Source organism: Mesoplodon mirus (genome assembly GCF_964341445.2).
Source record: "Mesoplodon mirus genome assembly, chromosome: 1".
Taxonomy (NCBI): domain Eukaryota; kingdom Metazoa; phylum Chordata; class Mammalia; order Artiodactyla; family Ziphiidae; genus Mesoplodon; species Mesoplodon mirus.
The window spans coordinates 21,162,416-21,179,550 of NC_138976.1; the positions used below are offsets into that span (position 1 = coordinate 21,162,416).

The 17,135-nt window shown below is 41.1% G+C and overlaps 1 protein-coding gene across 1 annotated transcript in view; it reads right to left on the reverse strand.

Moving 5' to 3' along the window:
* Window positions 1-17,135, reverse strand: part of LOC309799833 (protein SPATA31F1-like) — a 114,447-nt gene that overhangs the window by 19,301 nt on the left and 78,011 nt on the right. Inside the window, 2 exon segments of the mRNA XM_082613426.1 lie at window positions 14,202-14,271; window positions 15,029-15,164. The gene's annotated coding sequence lies outside the window, so the exon portion shown is untranslated.

Sequence of the window (17,135 nt, forward strand, 5' to 3'; positions counted from 1 at the left end):
CAAAACTACAATGAGATATCACCTCACCCTGGTCAGAATGGCCATCACCAAAAATCTACAAACAATAAATGCTGGATAGCATGCGGAGAAAAGGGAACCCTCTTACACTGTTGGTGGGAATGTAAACTGATACAGCCACTATGGAAAACAGTATGGAGGTTCCTTAAAAAACTAAAAGTAGGGCTTCCCTGGTGGCGCAGTGGTTGAGAGTCCACCTGCCAATGCAGGGGACACGGGTTCGCGCCCCGGTCCGGGAGGATCCCACATGCCGCGGGGCGGCTGGGCCTGTGAGCCATGGCCGCTGAGCCTGCACGTCCGGAGCCTGTACTCCGCAACAGGAGAGGCCACAACAGTGAGAGGCCCGCATACTGCAAAAAAAAAAAAAAAAAAAAAAAAAAAAAACTAAAAGTAGAACTACCATATGACCCAGCAATCCCACTACCGGGCATATACCCTGAGAAAACCATAATTCAAAAAGACACATGCACCCCAGTGTTCATTGCAGCACCATTTACAATAGTCAGGTCATGGAAGCAACCTAAATGTCCATCGACAGATGAATGGATAAAGAAGATGTGGTACATATATACAATGGAATATTACTCAACCATAAAAAGGAATGAAATTGGGTCATTTGTAGAGACGTGGATGGACCTACAGAGTGTCATACAGAGTGAAGTAAGTCAGAAAGAGAAAAACAAATATCATATAGTAACATGTATACGTGGAATCTAGAAAAATGGTACAGATGACCTTATTTGCAATGCAGAATAGAGACACAGACGTAGAGACAAATGTATGGATACCAAGGGGCTTTTGAAAGGGGTGAGGTGGGAGGAATTGGGAGATTGGGATTTACACATATACACTATTGATACTATGCATAAAATAGACAACTGAGGGCTTCCCTGGTGGCACAGTGGTTGAGAATCCACCTGCCGATGCAGGGGACATGGGTTCGGGTCCCGGTCCGGGAAGATCCCACATGCCGCGGAGCGGCTGGGCCCGTGAGCTACGGCCGCTGAGCCTGCGCGTCTGGAGCCTGTGCTCCACAACGGGAGAGGCCACAACAGTGAGAGGCCCGCGTACCAAAAAAAAAAAAAAAAAAAAAAAAATAGACAACTGAGGGGAACATACTGTATAGCACAGGGAACTCTACTTAATGCACTGTGGTGTCTTAAATGGGAGGAAAATCCAAAAGGGAGGGGATATATGTACATGTATGGCTGATTCATTTTGCTGTGCAATAGAAGCTAACACAACATTGCAAAACAGCTAACTCTAATAAAAATTAACAACAAAAAAAAGAAAAATACTACGTTACAGTTTGAATGACTGAATTTCTCATCAAAAACCATAGAGGCCAGAAGACAGTGTAACAACATCTTTAAAGTGTTAAAATTCCACAATGTTATAGCCAGCTAAAATGTCCTTCAAAAATGAAGATGAACTAACATGCACCCCAGTGTTCAAACAGTCAAGATATGGAAGCAACGTGTCAATCAACAGATGACTAGATAAAGATGTGGTATATATATACAATGGAATATTACTCAGCCATAAAAAAGAATGAAATTTTGCCATTTGCAACATGGATGGACTTAGAGGGTACTTATGCTAAGTGAAATAAGTCAGACAGAGAAAGGCAAATACTGTATGGTATCACTTATATGTGGAATCTAAAAAATAAAACAAACCAGCGAATATAACAAAAAGGAAACAGACTCACAATATAGAGAGCAAACTAGTGGTTACCAGTGGGGAGAGGGAAGTGGGGAGGGGCAAGATAGGGATAGCAGATTAAGAAGTACAAACTGGGGCTTCCCTGGTGGCACAGTGGCTGAGAATCTGCCTGCCAGTGCAGGTATCACGGGTTCAAGCCCTGGTCTGGGAAGATCCCACATGCCACGGAGCAATTAGGCCCGTGAGCCACAACTACTGAGCCTGCGCGTCTGGAGCTTGTGCTCTGCAACAAGAGAGGCCGCGACAGTGAGAGGCCCGCGCACCGCGATGAAGAGTGGCCCCCGCTTGCCACAACTAGAGAAAGCCCTTGCATAGAAATGAAGACCCAACACAGCCAAAAATAAAAAATAAATAAATAAAAATTAAAAAAAAAAAAAAAAGAAGAAGTACAAACTATTATGTATCAGATCAGGGACTTTCCTGGTGGTGCAGTGGTTAAGAATCTGCCTGCCAATGCAGGCAACATGGGTTTGAGCCCTGGTCCGAGAAGATCCCACATGTCACGGAGCAACTAAGCCCATGCGCCACAGCTACTGAGCCTGCACTCTAGAGCCCACGTGCCGCAACTACTGAAGCCACACACCTAGAGCCCGTGCTCCACAACAAAGAGAAGCCATCGCAATGAGAAGCCCGTGCACTGTAACGAAGAGTAGCCCCCGCTCACCACAACTAGGGAAAGCCCGTGCGCAGCAACGAAGACCCAACGCAGCCAAAAATAAATAAAGTTTAAAAAAAATTAAAATAAAATAAAATAAATAAGCTACAAGGATATATTATACAAACACAGAGGGAATATAGCTAATATTTTACAATAACTATAAATGGAGTATAACCTTAAAAAATTGTAAATCACTAAAAAAAATTATAAATCACTATGTTGTACACCTGTAACTTATATAATATTGTACCTCAACTATATCTTAATTTTAAAAGTTTTTTAAAATGAAGATGAACTAGAAACATTCTCATAAGAAAGAAAACTAACAGAATTTGTCACCAGTAGACCTGCTCTAAAAGATATTCTAAAGGAAGTTCTTCAGGCCTAAGAGACATGATCCCAGAAGGAAAGCTGAAACTTCAAGAATTAAGGAAGAACAACAGAAAGGGTAAATATCAGGATAAATAGACTATTTTTCTACTCTTAAGTACTTTAATATATGTGTGAATGTTGAAACCAACAATTACAACGTTGTATTTATAGATGTAATACATAAGACGCTGATAAAGGGACATGATAAAGGGAGTTTTGTGGTTGCAAGGCTCCTGTGTTTCACTCTAAGTGATATTAAATCTAAATAGACTGTGAGAGCTGGGTATGTATTATATATTATGATCACTGGAGCGACCACTAAAAATGATGCAAAGCTACATGGCCAAAAGCCAGTAAATAAGTTAAAACAGAATATTAGTAAATATGCAAAAATTCCAATAGAAGCCAGGAAAGAGGAGCAAGAAACAAAGACAAACAGGAAAATAATAAAATGTACAACTAAATCTAACCATTTCAATTATCACAGTAAATATAAATGGTCTATACATACCAATTAAAACAAAGAAATTCTCACATTCAATTTTTAAAAGACCAAACTATATAACAATATGCTGCTTTCAAGAAACCTACTAGGTAGATAGATAGGTAGATAGATAGATAGATAGATAGATAGATAGACAGACAGATAGATGGATAATGCAAACACTAATCAGAAAAAAAGCTGGATTGGCTCTTTTAATGTCAGAAAAAGCAGACCTCAGAACAAGGAAAATTACCAGCAGTAAAGAGGAAAATTTTATAGTGAAGAATGGGGCAACTACCCAAGAAGAGAACAATTTTAAATGTATATGCTCCTAAGAACCCAGAGCTCCAGAATACATGAAGCAAAAACTGATAGAAAAGAGATAGAGACAAATCCACAAGTACACCTGGACATTTAAATACCGCTCTCTCTGTAACAGGTAGACCAAAAATTAGCAAGGATATAGAAGACCAGAACAATACTATTAACCAACTTGACCATATTGACATTTATAGAGCACGCCACCCAACAGGAGCAGAATACACATTCATTCCAAGTGCACATGGCGTATTCATCAAGATAAGCCATATTCTGGGCCGTAAAACAAACCTTAACAATTTTTTAAAAATTAAAATTGTACACAGTATATTGTCTGATCATAAAATAATTAAACTGCAAGTCATTATTTAATGACTAGAAAGATTTCTGGAAAATCCCCAAATATTTGGAAATTACAAAATGCTGATGGAAAAAAATTGCTGATGAAAAAAATCAGAGAAGACCCAAATAAACAAAGAGACATATTAAGTTTAAAGACTGGAATATTTAATTTAGTTAATGTTTCAATTTTCCCCAAATTGATCTGTACATTCCCAGCAGGATTTCTTATAGATTTATATGGAAAAGCAAAGAAAGTAGAATACCCAAAACAATTGAAGAAAAGGAAAGTAAAGTGGAGGACTCCCATTACCTGATTTCAAGGCTTAACTACAGTGACCAACACAGTGTGGTGCTGGAGAAAAGAGAGACACAAAAGTCAATGGAACAGAATAGAGCAGGGACTGGCAAACTGTGGCCTGTGGGCCAAATGTGACCAACAGCCTATTTTGAAAATAAAGCTTTATGGAACATAGTCATGCTCATTCGTTTACATGTTGTCTATAGTTGCTTTCATGCTACAGTAACTGAGTTGAGTAGTTGCAACAGAGACCATCTGACTTGCAAAGCCTAAACTATTTAATATCTGGTCCTTTAAGGAAAAAATAATAGTCAATTCCTAAAACAGGGAGTCCAGAAATAGATCCAACACATAAATGGACAAATGATTTTTGATCAAAGTGAAAAGCCAAATCAATGGAGAAATGATAAGACTTTTCAACAAATGGTGCCAGAATAATTGTGCATCCATTTGCACCCCCCTCACAATAAAGACCAACTGATTCTTGACTTATACCTCACACACTCCAAATTAACTCAAGATTGATCACAGACCTAAAGGCAAAGTATAATACTAAAACTCTTAGAAGAAAACACAAGAGAACCTTTGTGATTTTGAGCTAGGGACAGAGTTTTTAAATATACTATCCAAGCAAGATTCATAAAAGATCACATTGATAAACTGTACTTCATCAAAATTCTGAACTTCTGCCCTTTGAAAGATACTGTTAAGAGAATGAAAAGACAAGCCACAAATTGGGAGAAAATATTTGCAAATCAGATATTTGACAAAGGACTTTATCCAAAATATATTAAAAAACTCTCAAAACTCCACAGTAATAAAACAAACAACCCAATTTTAAAAGGCGCAAAAGAAGATATACAGATGGCAAATAAGCACATGAAAGATGCCCCACATCACATGTCATCAAGGAAATACAAATTAAAACAATGAGGATGGACCTAGAGTCTGTCATACACGGTGAAGTCAGTCAGAAAGAGAAAAACAAATACTATATGCTAACACATATATATGGAATCTAAAAAAAAAATGGTTCTGATGAACCTAGGGGCAGGACAGGAATGAAAATGAAGATGTAGAGAATGGACTTGAGGACACGGGGAGGGGGAAGGGTAAACTGAGACGAAGTGAGAGAATAGCGTTGACATATATACACTACCAGATGTAAAATAGCTAGTGGGAAGCAGCCACAGAGCACAGGGAGATCAGCTCAGTGTTTTGTGTCCACCTAGAGGGGAGGGATAAGGAGGGTGGGAGGGAGACGCAAGAGGGAGGGGATATGGGGATATATGTATACATATAGCTGATTTACTTTGTTATACAGCAGAAACTAACACAACACTGTAAAGCAATTATACTCCAATAAAAATGTTAAATTAAAAAAAAAAAAACAATGAGATACCACTAAACACCTATTAAAATGGCCAAAATCCAGAACACTGACAACACCAAATGCTGGCAAGGATGTAGAGGAACAGGAGATAATCTGTAATGTTTTGTAATGGACAAAAGCCTTGAACAGACAGTTAACCAAAGAAAGATACACAGATGACAAATCAGCACGTAAAAAGATGTTCAACATTATTAGTCATTAGGGAAATGCAAATTAAAGCCACAATGAGATAGTAGTGTAAACCTAACAGAATGCCTACAAACCAAACCAAAACAACAGCAACAACAAAACTGATGTGACCAAGTGCCAGTCAGGATGTAGAACAATTGGAACTCTCATTCTCATACACTGCTGGTGGAAATGCAAAATGGTACAGCTACTTTGGAAAACATTTTAGCAGTTTCTTATCAATTTAACAGACTTACCGTACAGCCCAGTTATCCCAGTCCTAGGTATTTATCTAGTGAAATGAAAGCCTCTGATGACACAAAAACCTGTACGTACATTTTTCTCATTTTTCTCTCATTTTCAGCCTTGATCCTGCCACCAGATGTCTCAACTGCTTTTGGCTTCTCAGCTTGACTCTCAGTTTTTCTTACAAACTTTCTTTATAACTCTTCCTAATCATCCTGTTCTTTGCTGCTTCAGTAAGTTACGCATCTTAGCGTCAGCCCCTGGAACATAACCCCTAGCACCAGCAAATACTCCACCTAGGACTACTAGTTTCAATTATAAGCATGATGTCATGCAAGCCCATTGCTCTGTTTTATCCATAAACATTTTTTTAAAATAAATACACAATAGCATGTACTCTCTAATGGGCCCTCTACTAATTTTTAACACACTGGAAACTACCAAACTATGAAGTTTTACAAAAATTGGAATAAAACTTCTCTAATGGCTCTGTTTAACTGAAGAAAATCCTGAGACTAAAAGACAGTACATAAAAATAAATTGTTAAATTTTACAACCACTTATCTATATGTATAAGGACTTTCCTAATGCTCTTCAAAACAAGTCAGAAATACAAACAAGGGGGCTGGGGCTCAAAAGTAAGATTAGATCAGCTTTTTTTTTTTTTTTTTTTGGCAGCACCGCAGCCTGTGGAATCTTAGTTCCCCGACTACGGATGGAACCCGGGCCCTCAGCAGTGAAAGTGCAGATTCCTAACCACTGGACCGCCAGGGAATTCCCTAGGTCAGCTTTTTTTTTTTTAAGCTACTTTTTTTGGTGTATGTGTTCGAGTTTAAAATTTTTGACCCAACCTCCCACCAGCACTATATTATCACACAAAATAAATATAAAATTACAAAAAGTGCTACTTAGGAATAAGAAGGGTATCCTGATGTGTACAGGACTGACATGCAGCCTAACCTTGGGGATATGGCTATCAGGGAAAGCTTTGCAGAGGAAGTGACATTTAGGCTGAGACTGAAAGAGTGAGTTTATTTGAAGAACGTTTTAGACAGGGAAGTACACAAGGGGGTTGAAGTGGGAAAGCACTTGCACTATGAGGAACTGAAACAGACAGTACAGTGTGGTGGTGAAGTGCCCAGGTTCCAAAGTCAAATGGCCTGGGTTTGAATCCCAGCTATGCCCCCAACTTGCTGTGTGACCTTGGAAAAGTTACATAACCTCTCTGGACCTTGGTTTCCTCATTTATACCTACCTCATAGGGTGTTTGTAATTGTTCAGTAAATATTAGCTTATTATTATTCTGACTGGTGAGATTAAAATGAAGCGGTACTACAAGATGTTGGAGGGCCACAATATTACAGAGGTTTTTAGGCCCTATTAAAGATTTAGGATTCATTCTAAATGTAATGGAAAACTATTGAAGGATTTTAAGTAGGGGTGTGGCATCATGAAACTTGTGTTTTAAAACATTAATCAATTGACAAATATTATGCTTCTGCTTTGTGGCAAAAAAAAAAAAGACTCTCATGAGCTAAACTTTTCCTATCAGTCCAGGCTTCTTTTCATTCCCTCCTTTGTCTCTTGATCTTTTCATATGTGATAGTCACTTTCTGGTAAGTATTAAGCCAATTCGAAGTTCAGCCCTCATAGGAGTGTTCTTCCCTTTCCCCTCTCGCTTCTCAAACACAGTGTCCCAGTGTCAGGGAAAGTCTACTACTCTTCCCTGGAAACACGGGAGTACAGCTGGTCTCCGTTCTCTTTTTCTGCTGGTCTTCAATTGAGCTGTTTCACCCCGTTTATCTCTAATCCATCCCTGACTGTTAGTTTCTGTCCTTCTGGAATCCACTTGGGATCAACAAGCACCATCAGCAACCTCCATTACGGTCATCATCTCAGTGGCTCCGGTGTCCCTTGGTCTTGCTGTCCTCACAGTACTCTAGGGCTACACAGGGACTGTTGAATCTCTGCATTCTAAACACAGACCACTGAGAACGAGCAGCATTTGGGGAGGAGTTTTACCCAGACACTTGCCTTCACAGATGCTCCTTCGTTGCCTACTCTCCCCTTCCCCACCTCCACATCAAACTTAGAGCTTCTCCAAGGTTTGTACCAGCCATCAGGCTCAAAGGGTCTCAGATCACCTTCGCACTATCTGAATATTTCTGTTACATCCTCCCACCTCCATACCCCTACTCTCAATGAAAGTGCTTTCTTTTACTTCATCATTTTCTCTGGAGGGAGTTTCCCCTCTATCTTATGGTTCTTTATGGTGGAGAACATACTGGTGGAATGGCTACAAGGGAATACGACTGGATTTGGGAAACGTGATTGGGGTTAGGATGTCTGTGAAACAAATCCACATTAGTTTATTATTAAAATACCACCTCCATTTAAATCATTTGTTTATTGTCTGTCTCCACAAGATACAAGCTCCAAGAGGGGTGGGTCTCCCTTGTCTGTCTTCTTTACTGCTACATCGCCAGCACCTAGCACAGACTGCTACTCAACAAATATTTGTGGAAAGAAGGAAAAACATAATATGAGCAAACCAATAAATAATGAGTGACTTGTGCTATGGCACTAGGATCCACTGGAGCACTCTGAGCAGAGGACGGAAGCAATCAGATTTGCAGGTTATCAAATGTCTTTGTATGGACTAAATGTCCCTTACAAATTCACATTTTGAAACCCTAACCCCAATGTGATGGTATTAGGAAGTGGGGCCTTTGGGAGGTCATTAGGATTAGATGAGGTCATGGAGGTGGAGCCCTCATGAATGGGATTGTACCCTTATAAGGGTCATGATAGAGCTTGCTTCCCCCTCTGTTTTCCACCATCTGAGATTGCAACAAAAAGATGGCCATCTATGAACCAGGAACTGGGTCCTCACCAAACACTGAATCTACTGACTGGCACCTTGATTTGGGCTTCCCAGCCTCCAGAGCCAAAAGAAATAATTCCTGCTATTTATAAGCCACCCAGTCTATGGTATTGTTAGAGAAGCCCAAACGTACTAAGTCTTCAAGTTGTCACGTCATCATACGCAGCAGTCTGTATTATCCTCCCAAGTAACAGTTATTAATTCTCAAGTATACGTATTTCAGTGGGAGAACTCATTACTGTAGATATTCAAATCTATGAACAACTTCCCCAGAAGAGCTGAGGAGATGTCACAAACCTAAGACTGCCTCCTCCTCTCTCTACATCACCTATTTTTACCCACTCCATCTCCTCACATCGTAGCCCTCTAGTCAGCTGCACTCGTTAGCCATTGTAACCCTTTCCGAGAATTTCAGCTGAGATCTGGATACACAGCCCACTCTGATGTGGTATTTGCATTTCGTGCTTAATTTGTCTATAACATTACAAATTCCACACTCCTACATTTCTACTGTTATAATCATAATACTATTTTGGTACTTCTCTTCTGCAAGTGAGATTAGCATTTCCATGTAAAATAGAAAAACTGTTGGTCGTCTCCCTCATGTGTCTAGGGGCTTCATCCAAGCCTGAAGTTTAAATTCTCAGCACCTGGGACAAGGCATCTGTTTATGCAGGTTTCTCAGTGCACTGAAGTGCTGCTGTGGACTCCTGCCTGGGTCTCTTCATGTCAGCGGATGACCTGGCTGACTTTTCCTTTGGTAACATAGAAGGAACCTGAGATCAGAGACACCATTTGGGAGTTTTCTCCTAAAACAACATCTCTTGTTCCTAACCCTTATAGGATTTTCCAACAGAATGACAAAGCATGGAGGCTGCACCATTAAAGGAGATGCCAGGAAGCCAGTGGGCCTAGTGTCCAGAATAAAGAAAGCTTAAGGGCTTTGCAGCTAGTGCACACACCCAGAGCAGAATCAAGGGAGTGTCTCAGGAAGGGGCCTACAAGAAGGCAGAAGAGCCCCCAACACATTTCCATCAAGATTGGGGACATTTACTCCTGATATTCATGAAGATTTCTGGTATGACTGTTGGTGACTGTGTGACTGTTGGTCTCATTTTATGAAATCTTGCTGTCAGAGAACTAAAGTTTGAAGCAGGACAAAGAAACAAACAAACTTTTCAGACAGGGTCAGGAACATGGAGAGAAACTTCCCAGATGACCTTTTTGGGCATATTTTTCAATTCCATAACTCTAATTCTGACCTTAAAAATCTACAAGTTGTTCATCAACTCATTTCAGTGTCCGAAGAGTGAGGAATAAATTGGGAAACTGCATCAAAATTTAGATGTAACCAGGCAAGAACCCAGACTGAGAAGACATTGGTGGAAGCTGGGAAAGAGGGCAAGAGGCCAAAATCACAGATTGTGGAACTCCAAATTAACTCGTTTCAGGGTCATCTTAGCAAGGACTCTGGCTTACATGTCAATCCACAGCCCTAATACCCTAACAGAAAGAAAAGTGTTAAGTCTTTACGTTGCGGGGGTAGGGGCAGCTGTTTCCCCAGAAATCACCTGAGGTTGAGAAGGCAACAGTGAGAACCTGGGGCTCCTCTCGACCTCCAGAACCTTCTCTCTGGTCTTCTGGCACCTGGCATGTCCCAGGAACTTAATCCTGATCCAGTCTACTCATCTTTACCTGCTCTTTTTCAGCATGGCCAATATTCCTCTCCCTTTACCTCATCCCTTCAAAGCAGGCTCTGGGCTAAGGGAGTTCAGGATGCCTTTATGTGATATCCTTTCCCACGGCTGCCATCCCACTGAGCTGTCTGCAGCTCCAAGGCATGCCCAAATGTCAGAAAACTGAGCCCATTTTTCCTACGTTGAAGCAGGTGACTTAAAAGGAATAATATTGTAATGAAATTATAGATACTTTTTCTATCTTAAAAAATTTCAGTATGGTGGTATTATTATTTATATTATAATAAATAAAATGTTTTCTTTAAATATTTTATAAATTCCTAAGTATATTTTTCCTAAAATAAAATAAACAAGTATATATTTAAATACTTTTATATAAATAGCTTAAACATAAACACTTAACCTATTGCTATAACAAAATACTATTTTTATATAAATGTTTCAGGAAAAAGTTTTTCCACACATATTCTAAATATACCCTAATCATGCTTCTATTCTCTATCCCAGCCTAACTCCCATTAGAATGTAAGTCCCTCCTCCACAATGATGTGAGTCCTCCCCATCCTGCCAGAATATAAGCTTCATGCGAGCAGGCACTCCTTTTTTGTTCACCGCTCTATACCTAGCTCCAAGAACAATGCTTGATAAACAGTAGTCACTCAATAAATATTGCTGAATAAGTGAAGGTACATCTGCATGCATCTTTACCCAAAGACAGGAACACGAAAGAAAGAAATCAAGTGGAGGCAATAAGAATGCATATGTTACTTGGGTCTTGTTACAGTATTAATAATGGATAACATTTATTAAGCACTCATTAGGTAAATACGTTAGGCACTATGCTAAACACTTGATATGTAAAAATATGATATAGACACTATTATTAATTTTATTTTTTAAAAATCTGAAGAAAACAATTTTTGAAAAGTTAGTATTGTTATTATGTACCTATATATAATATCTTTTTTAATTTAGCAAAGTACTAAACCATCTTCATGAGTTACTCTTCATAATAAAATTATAGCATAAAACAGTGTTCAAGTTCTTCTTATTCGGATTCTCAAAGTCACAAAGGAAGTAAAAGAGGTGCAATAAGGATTTTGATTCCTTAATTCTAGTATATGGCCAAAGCAGCTCAAAATTCTTCCCAGAAGACAAATACAAACATCCGTGGTACTGTTGCCCATGTCACAAGGTTCTGGTGCGGGAAAGTTAATAAGCGATTACAAAATTCTTTGTAAATACAAAGGGCTATAGAAATGCAAAACATCTACAACAACAATAATTAGTTCTAATCACCATCTCTCTTCTGTGTGCAGCTGTCTCTCAGAATTCACTTTGGGAGTTTAATCACCCCATCTCAACAAATAAAGCAACCTCCCTCTTTCTCAGACCTTACTAAGAAGCCGTCCCTCATTCCTCCCCCCAGCCATGCCCAAGCCACCCTCCACCCCCTACACACATCCTTCTCCCACATGATGAGCAAAGGCTGAATGCTGATGTTAATAAGAAAAAAGAGTTCAGATTGAGCCTTGAGCCTTTTAAAACCCTTGAATTTTAAACAAAATTGGGCACAAGGTCCTGGAGAAATATACAGACATTTCAAAATAGAACTCCCCCTCCTCCCCTACACAGGTAGGGAACTTTTCCTCCCTCTGAGTTCCAGTAATGCTCAGGTAACTATGCTAAAATACCAGGATGATAAATTATTGTTTATTTAGCAATGTAAGGCTCATAATAAACACTGAATACCTATAGCAATCATGACACTGATCAATTCAACATTCATGTTTGTACTGTCTACGGCTTCTTGAGTAGTTAGTTGTAAAAGACCATATGGCCCACAAAACCAAAAATATTTACTATCTGGTCCTTTATAGAAGTGGTTTGTCAACCCTTAATAGGGTATGAATATATGTAGAGCAAAGGTCTGAGGCCAGAGTCCTAGGGCGCTCCGATATGATAAGAAATATGAGATAAAAAATATGAGGAGGAGCAGTTCATGGTATAGGCAGGAAACCAGGGGAGTGTGGTGTCTCCAAAGTCAAGTGAACATCGTTTTGAAGGTCCCAAGGAGTGATCGACTATGTTAATATTGCCTAGTGGACAAGCAAGATGGGGACTTAGAATTAAATGCTGAGTTTCATAAACTGGAGGCCACTGGTGGCCTTCACAAGAGCATTCTTAGTGGAATGGTAGGAATGAAAGTCTAATTTATGTGGTAGGTTCAGGAAAAAATGGGGAGAGAGGCACTGGAAACAGAGAAGAGTTATGCTAGAAAGGAGAACAGAGAAAAGAGCCATAAATTGAAAATGGTTGTAGAATAGAGTACATTTCTGTACTGTTTGTGGTTTGCAGTTCTGTGATTTGCAGTTCTGTGGTTTGTTTTTTGTTAAGATGGTATATCACAGCATGCTTGTGTGCTGATGAGAATATGGGAATGGTCCAGTAGAGATGAGAATGATGATGAAGATGAAGATAGGCAAGGAGAAGAGGTTAAATTATGATACGCTGTGGAAACTGCATCCTTACTGGAAAGGGAAGAGACTCCCTGTGTCAAACATCTAGGGTAAGCAAGGGTCCTCAAAAAAGAAAGGGAACAATTTATTTGAAACAGAACAATTAAGGTGGGCCCTGAGGCAGACAGCTATCTGGCCTCACTCCTGTAAAAGGTAGTGGTTTTCACCTAATGGAAAGGGCCAGGAAGGGAAGACCTTGGCTGAGCTGTCCAGGGATGGAAAGCATCCTGCAGACTCTGAAAACAAACCTGACTTGAAAGCCATGTTGCCCACAATAGGCAAACAGCACTCCCTAGGTTGGTTTTCCTTTACTAACATCTCATTCAGATATTCCAGCTTTCAATAGAGAATCTCACAAAAACCGTATGTCCACGTGAGAATCCTCATGGTAAAAGAGCACAATCTCCTTCAGGCCAGGGCAGTGAGGGAAACTGTGATCAGGAAAGGGTGAATGAATTCCACAGGTGGTGCCTAGCCACAAAGTCCACACAGCCCTTGATTTTCACTCCTTAAAAATTTTGTGTCATATTTAATTAAGAGGAAAACTCACAAATTCATAGAAGATGAGGGGCATAAAGGAGGGACAAGTACTAGTAAGATCATGGGTATAAAGGCATACAGTTTCTCTTATAAAACAAAACTCTGAACTTTCATGGTTTAACTCTCCAGAAAGACTCTCCAGGAAGAGAGGGGAAGTTCAGCAACCCTGTCCCCTTAGTTTCTCCTTCCCAGGTGAGTTCTTTAAACCCGAGAACTGTAACTGACCCCAAGAGTACAATGTTTTTTCTTTCACATTCTGTTACAAGTGGAGTACTCAAAAGTCCTCCTGCCTTTGCAGGGTAGAGACAGACTAGAATATTCAAAAGCCTTTCCAGGAGACTGGGGGAGAATGAAGCGAACAGAAACTGCAGAAGCAAGAAAACAGAAATATGAAATCTAGGCACATGGGCTTTGAAGCCAGATGATCCTGGATTTAAATCATGGCTCTGCCACTTATTGGTTATATAACCTTGAGCAGGTTACTCAACCTCCCTGAAGCACAGTTTCTTCATCTATAAAGTGAGTAAATTTCTACCTACCTGTGTCAGTTCAGATCCAAGAAGTAGACACCAAGATCAGACTAGACTTGCAAGAAACTGGGGTAAATGCCTGTGGAAAAAAATGGGGAGAAAGCTAGAGAAGGCTGAGATCTGCCAGACAGTGACACACATCTAACCCATGAGAAGGAGCGAGGCAAAGAAGGAAGGTAGGAGGGGCCTTAGAATGCCATGAAGCTTTCAGAGAGTATCTGAAAGCTGATGTAGAATCCTCAGGCCAATATCATCTGTCAGAGGCATCCTCTGTCTCACAGGAATGGGCCTGCTGTGTACCACCACTGTCTGGAAAAAGACCACAGGAAACGTGGCCTCAGAGCAAATGTGGTGGTGTATGTAGATCAGAGCAGGTGGGGCATCAACTACGCTGCCCACAGTAGGAGATCTGAGAGACACATTCCCATGGTTGCACACATCTCCTTCTCCACAGGGGACTGGGGAGCAGCTCCTCCATGGTTCCACGGAGCCTCTCTTCCTAAGGAAGGGCCCACTGAGTGGAAAAAACTACAGCCCTCATCGCTGCTGCTGATCTCAGGCCTACAACTGGTACTCATACTCTGCCTCCTCCTTTCTAAATTCCCCTCACTGTCATCTGTCACCTTGGCTCGTCTTGTTGATTCACCTGGTAGTGTGACCTAAGCCTTCATTCCTGAAGTAGGTAATCATGCTGTGGGTAACCACATCCTTCTCAGACTAGAGTTGCTGCATGTGTCCATTCAAGAGAGCAAGGAAATACCAGGAAATGCCCAACTGCATCACAGAGATTCCACACATATTCCCTCCCTGTCCCCATTGGGTAAAAACACCCTTACCTTCTCCTGCTGATCAGGGTCAATTACTTCTGCCAATATGGTGGCTCTTCTCTCAGGCTGGTCCCTGGACACAGGAGTCCAAAATGCCCTGGTGGCAGCCATCGCTTATAGTTCAATAGGATCCTTGCTGTGTCCCCTGGCAAGAGTACACCTTCTTTAGAGATCAGAACCTCCAACTCTACAAAGCTCAGAGGTGCAGGGATAGGAAGTACAAAATCCCCCACTGGGTCACTGTGAGTAATGGTAAGTGGGGTTACTTCTGCTTGTACCCCTTGCTTCCCAGAGCCATGTATTCTTCCCATACACACTGGCACTTTAGCTGTGCCTTTAAAAGGCTATTCAACATTTTCTGACACCAGCTGCCCCTGGTTGGTATAGTATGTGATATGACCAGTGGACCTATGATCATGGGCCCACTCCACACTTCCTTCACTATGAAGAGGCTCCCATGTTTGGATGCTAAGCTGTGTGAGAATCCCTGCCTGTAGATCAGGCATTCCATAAGCCCCTAAATAGTGATGCTGACTGAGCCATTACAGGTAGGAAATGCAAACCCATACCCCAAATAAGTCATATATTCCTGTGAGGATGAACCACTGGCCCAGCTATTGTGGGAGACGCCCAAAGCAGTTGACTTGCCACCAAGTAGCTGGTTAGTCTCCTCAAGGAAAAGTGCCCTATCAAGAGCTCAGCATTGGTCTCTATTGCTGACAGGTTGAATATCCAGAGGCAGCAGGAGCCAGAATTCCAAGGGCCTGCAAAATGATTGTCCCACTGGAGCTTAACATATGCCCATACGGCATCATTTCCTACCACTGACACTTCCAACACCATAGGATCCTCCAGATCCTATTGGCAGAGACTTTCCTTTTCTAGGTCTCACTCAAAGCTGGCAGCCTTCGGTCACTCTATGTGAGCCAAGAGCAATGAACCTAGTTGTAAAAAATATTGCTTCCCAAACCCAAAGAGGACTGCTGGTGCTGTGCCTCCATCTTTGTGGTAGGGGATACAAGATGCAGTGATTTGTTTTTTACTTTGGAGAGCTATCCCAACATACTCCTGACCATTGGAATACTAAAAACTTCACTGAAATGGCAGGTTCCTGAATCTTTGTAGGGTTTTTCTCCCATCCTCTAGAGCACATCAGCATGCCATCAATGAAATGGATCAGTGTGATGGTCTGTGGGATGCCCAAGCAGTCCAGATCTCATCAAGCTATATTATGACTGGGCAGGAAAGCTGACATAGCCCTGAGGCCAAAATGTAAAGAATATGGTTGGCCATCCCTCGTGAATACACACTGTTATGACCCTCTTTTCTGACTGGAACTGAAAAGAATGCATTTGTCAGATCAATGGCCATATACCATGTACCTGAAGCCTTACTGATCTACTCTAGCAATTACATCATATCTGGCACAGTAGCTATGATGAAGGCTATCGCTTGTTTAAGCCAGCAATAGTCTTCAGTCGTGCTCCAGGGATGTGATATTGTTTCCGATTTACTATTGTGGCTGGGAGAGGAAGGAAGATGAAGAACAATTTCAAAGCTTCCCACTTGGCCTTCCTCACTATATCTTTTACCCCACAGACTAAGAACCCAACATGAGGGCTCCCCTAACATGCAACTATATCAATGCAATCAGGAACAGGAGAAACGACCACGGAGTGTATCCACAAACCCAGCAGGCCCACTTGGAGCCAGATGTGAGCAAGGACTTCACTTATTACGTGCTCCCTGTAGGCCTATTAGAGGTCCACTCTATTAGAACTATGCTGATGCTTTGGGTCTCTAAGTATCAATGTCAACTCAGACTGTGGGTCTAAAAATGTCTGCGTATTTTCCCTTTCCCAATATACAATCACCCAAGTAAACGTCCACAGGTCCCTTCGGGGAAAGAACTAGGGAAATCATCATAGTATATACCTGCCATGCTTTGCTACCTATTTTTCTCCTGGGGACATCGTGCCCTATTACCATCTCCACAGCTCCATGCAGCTCAAGGCCCCTGGCTGTTCCCTCAGACCCTGAAGGTCATTACAACTATTATGGCCTCTACTACAATGAGTGCCTCATCCCCATGGATATGTATGAACTCAGCGCTGCG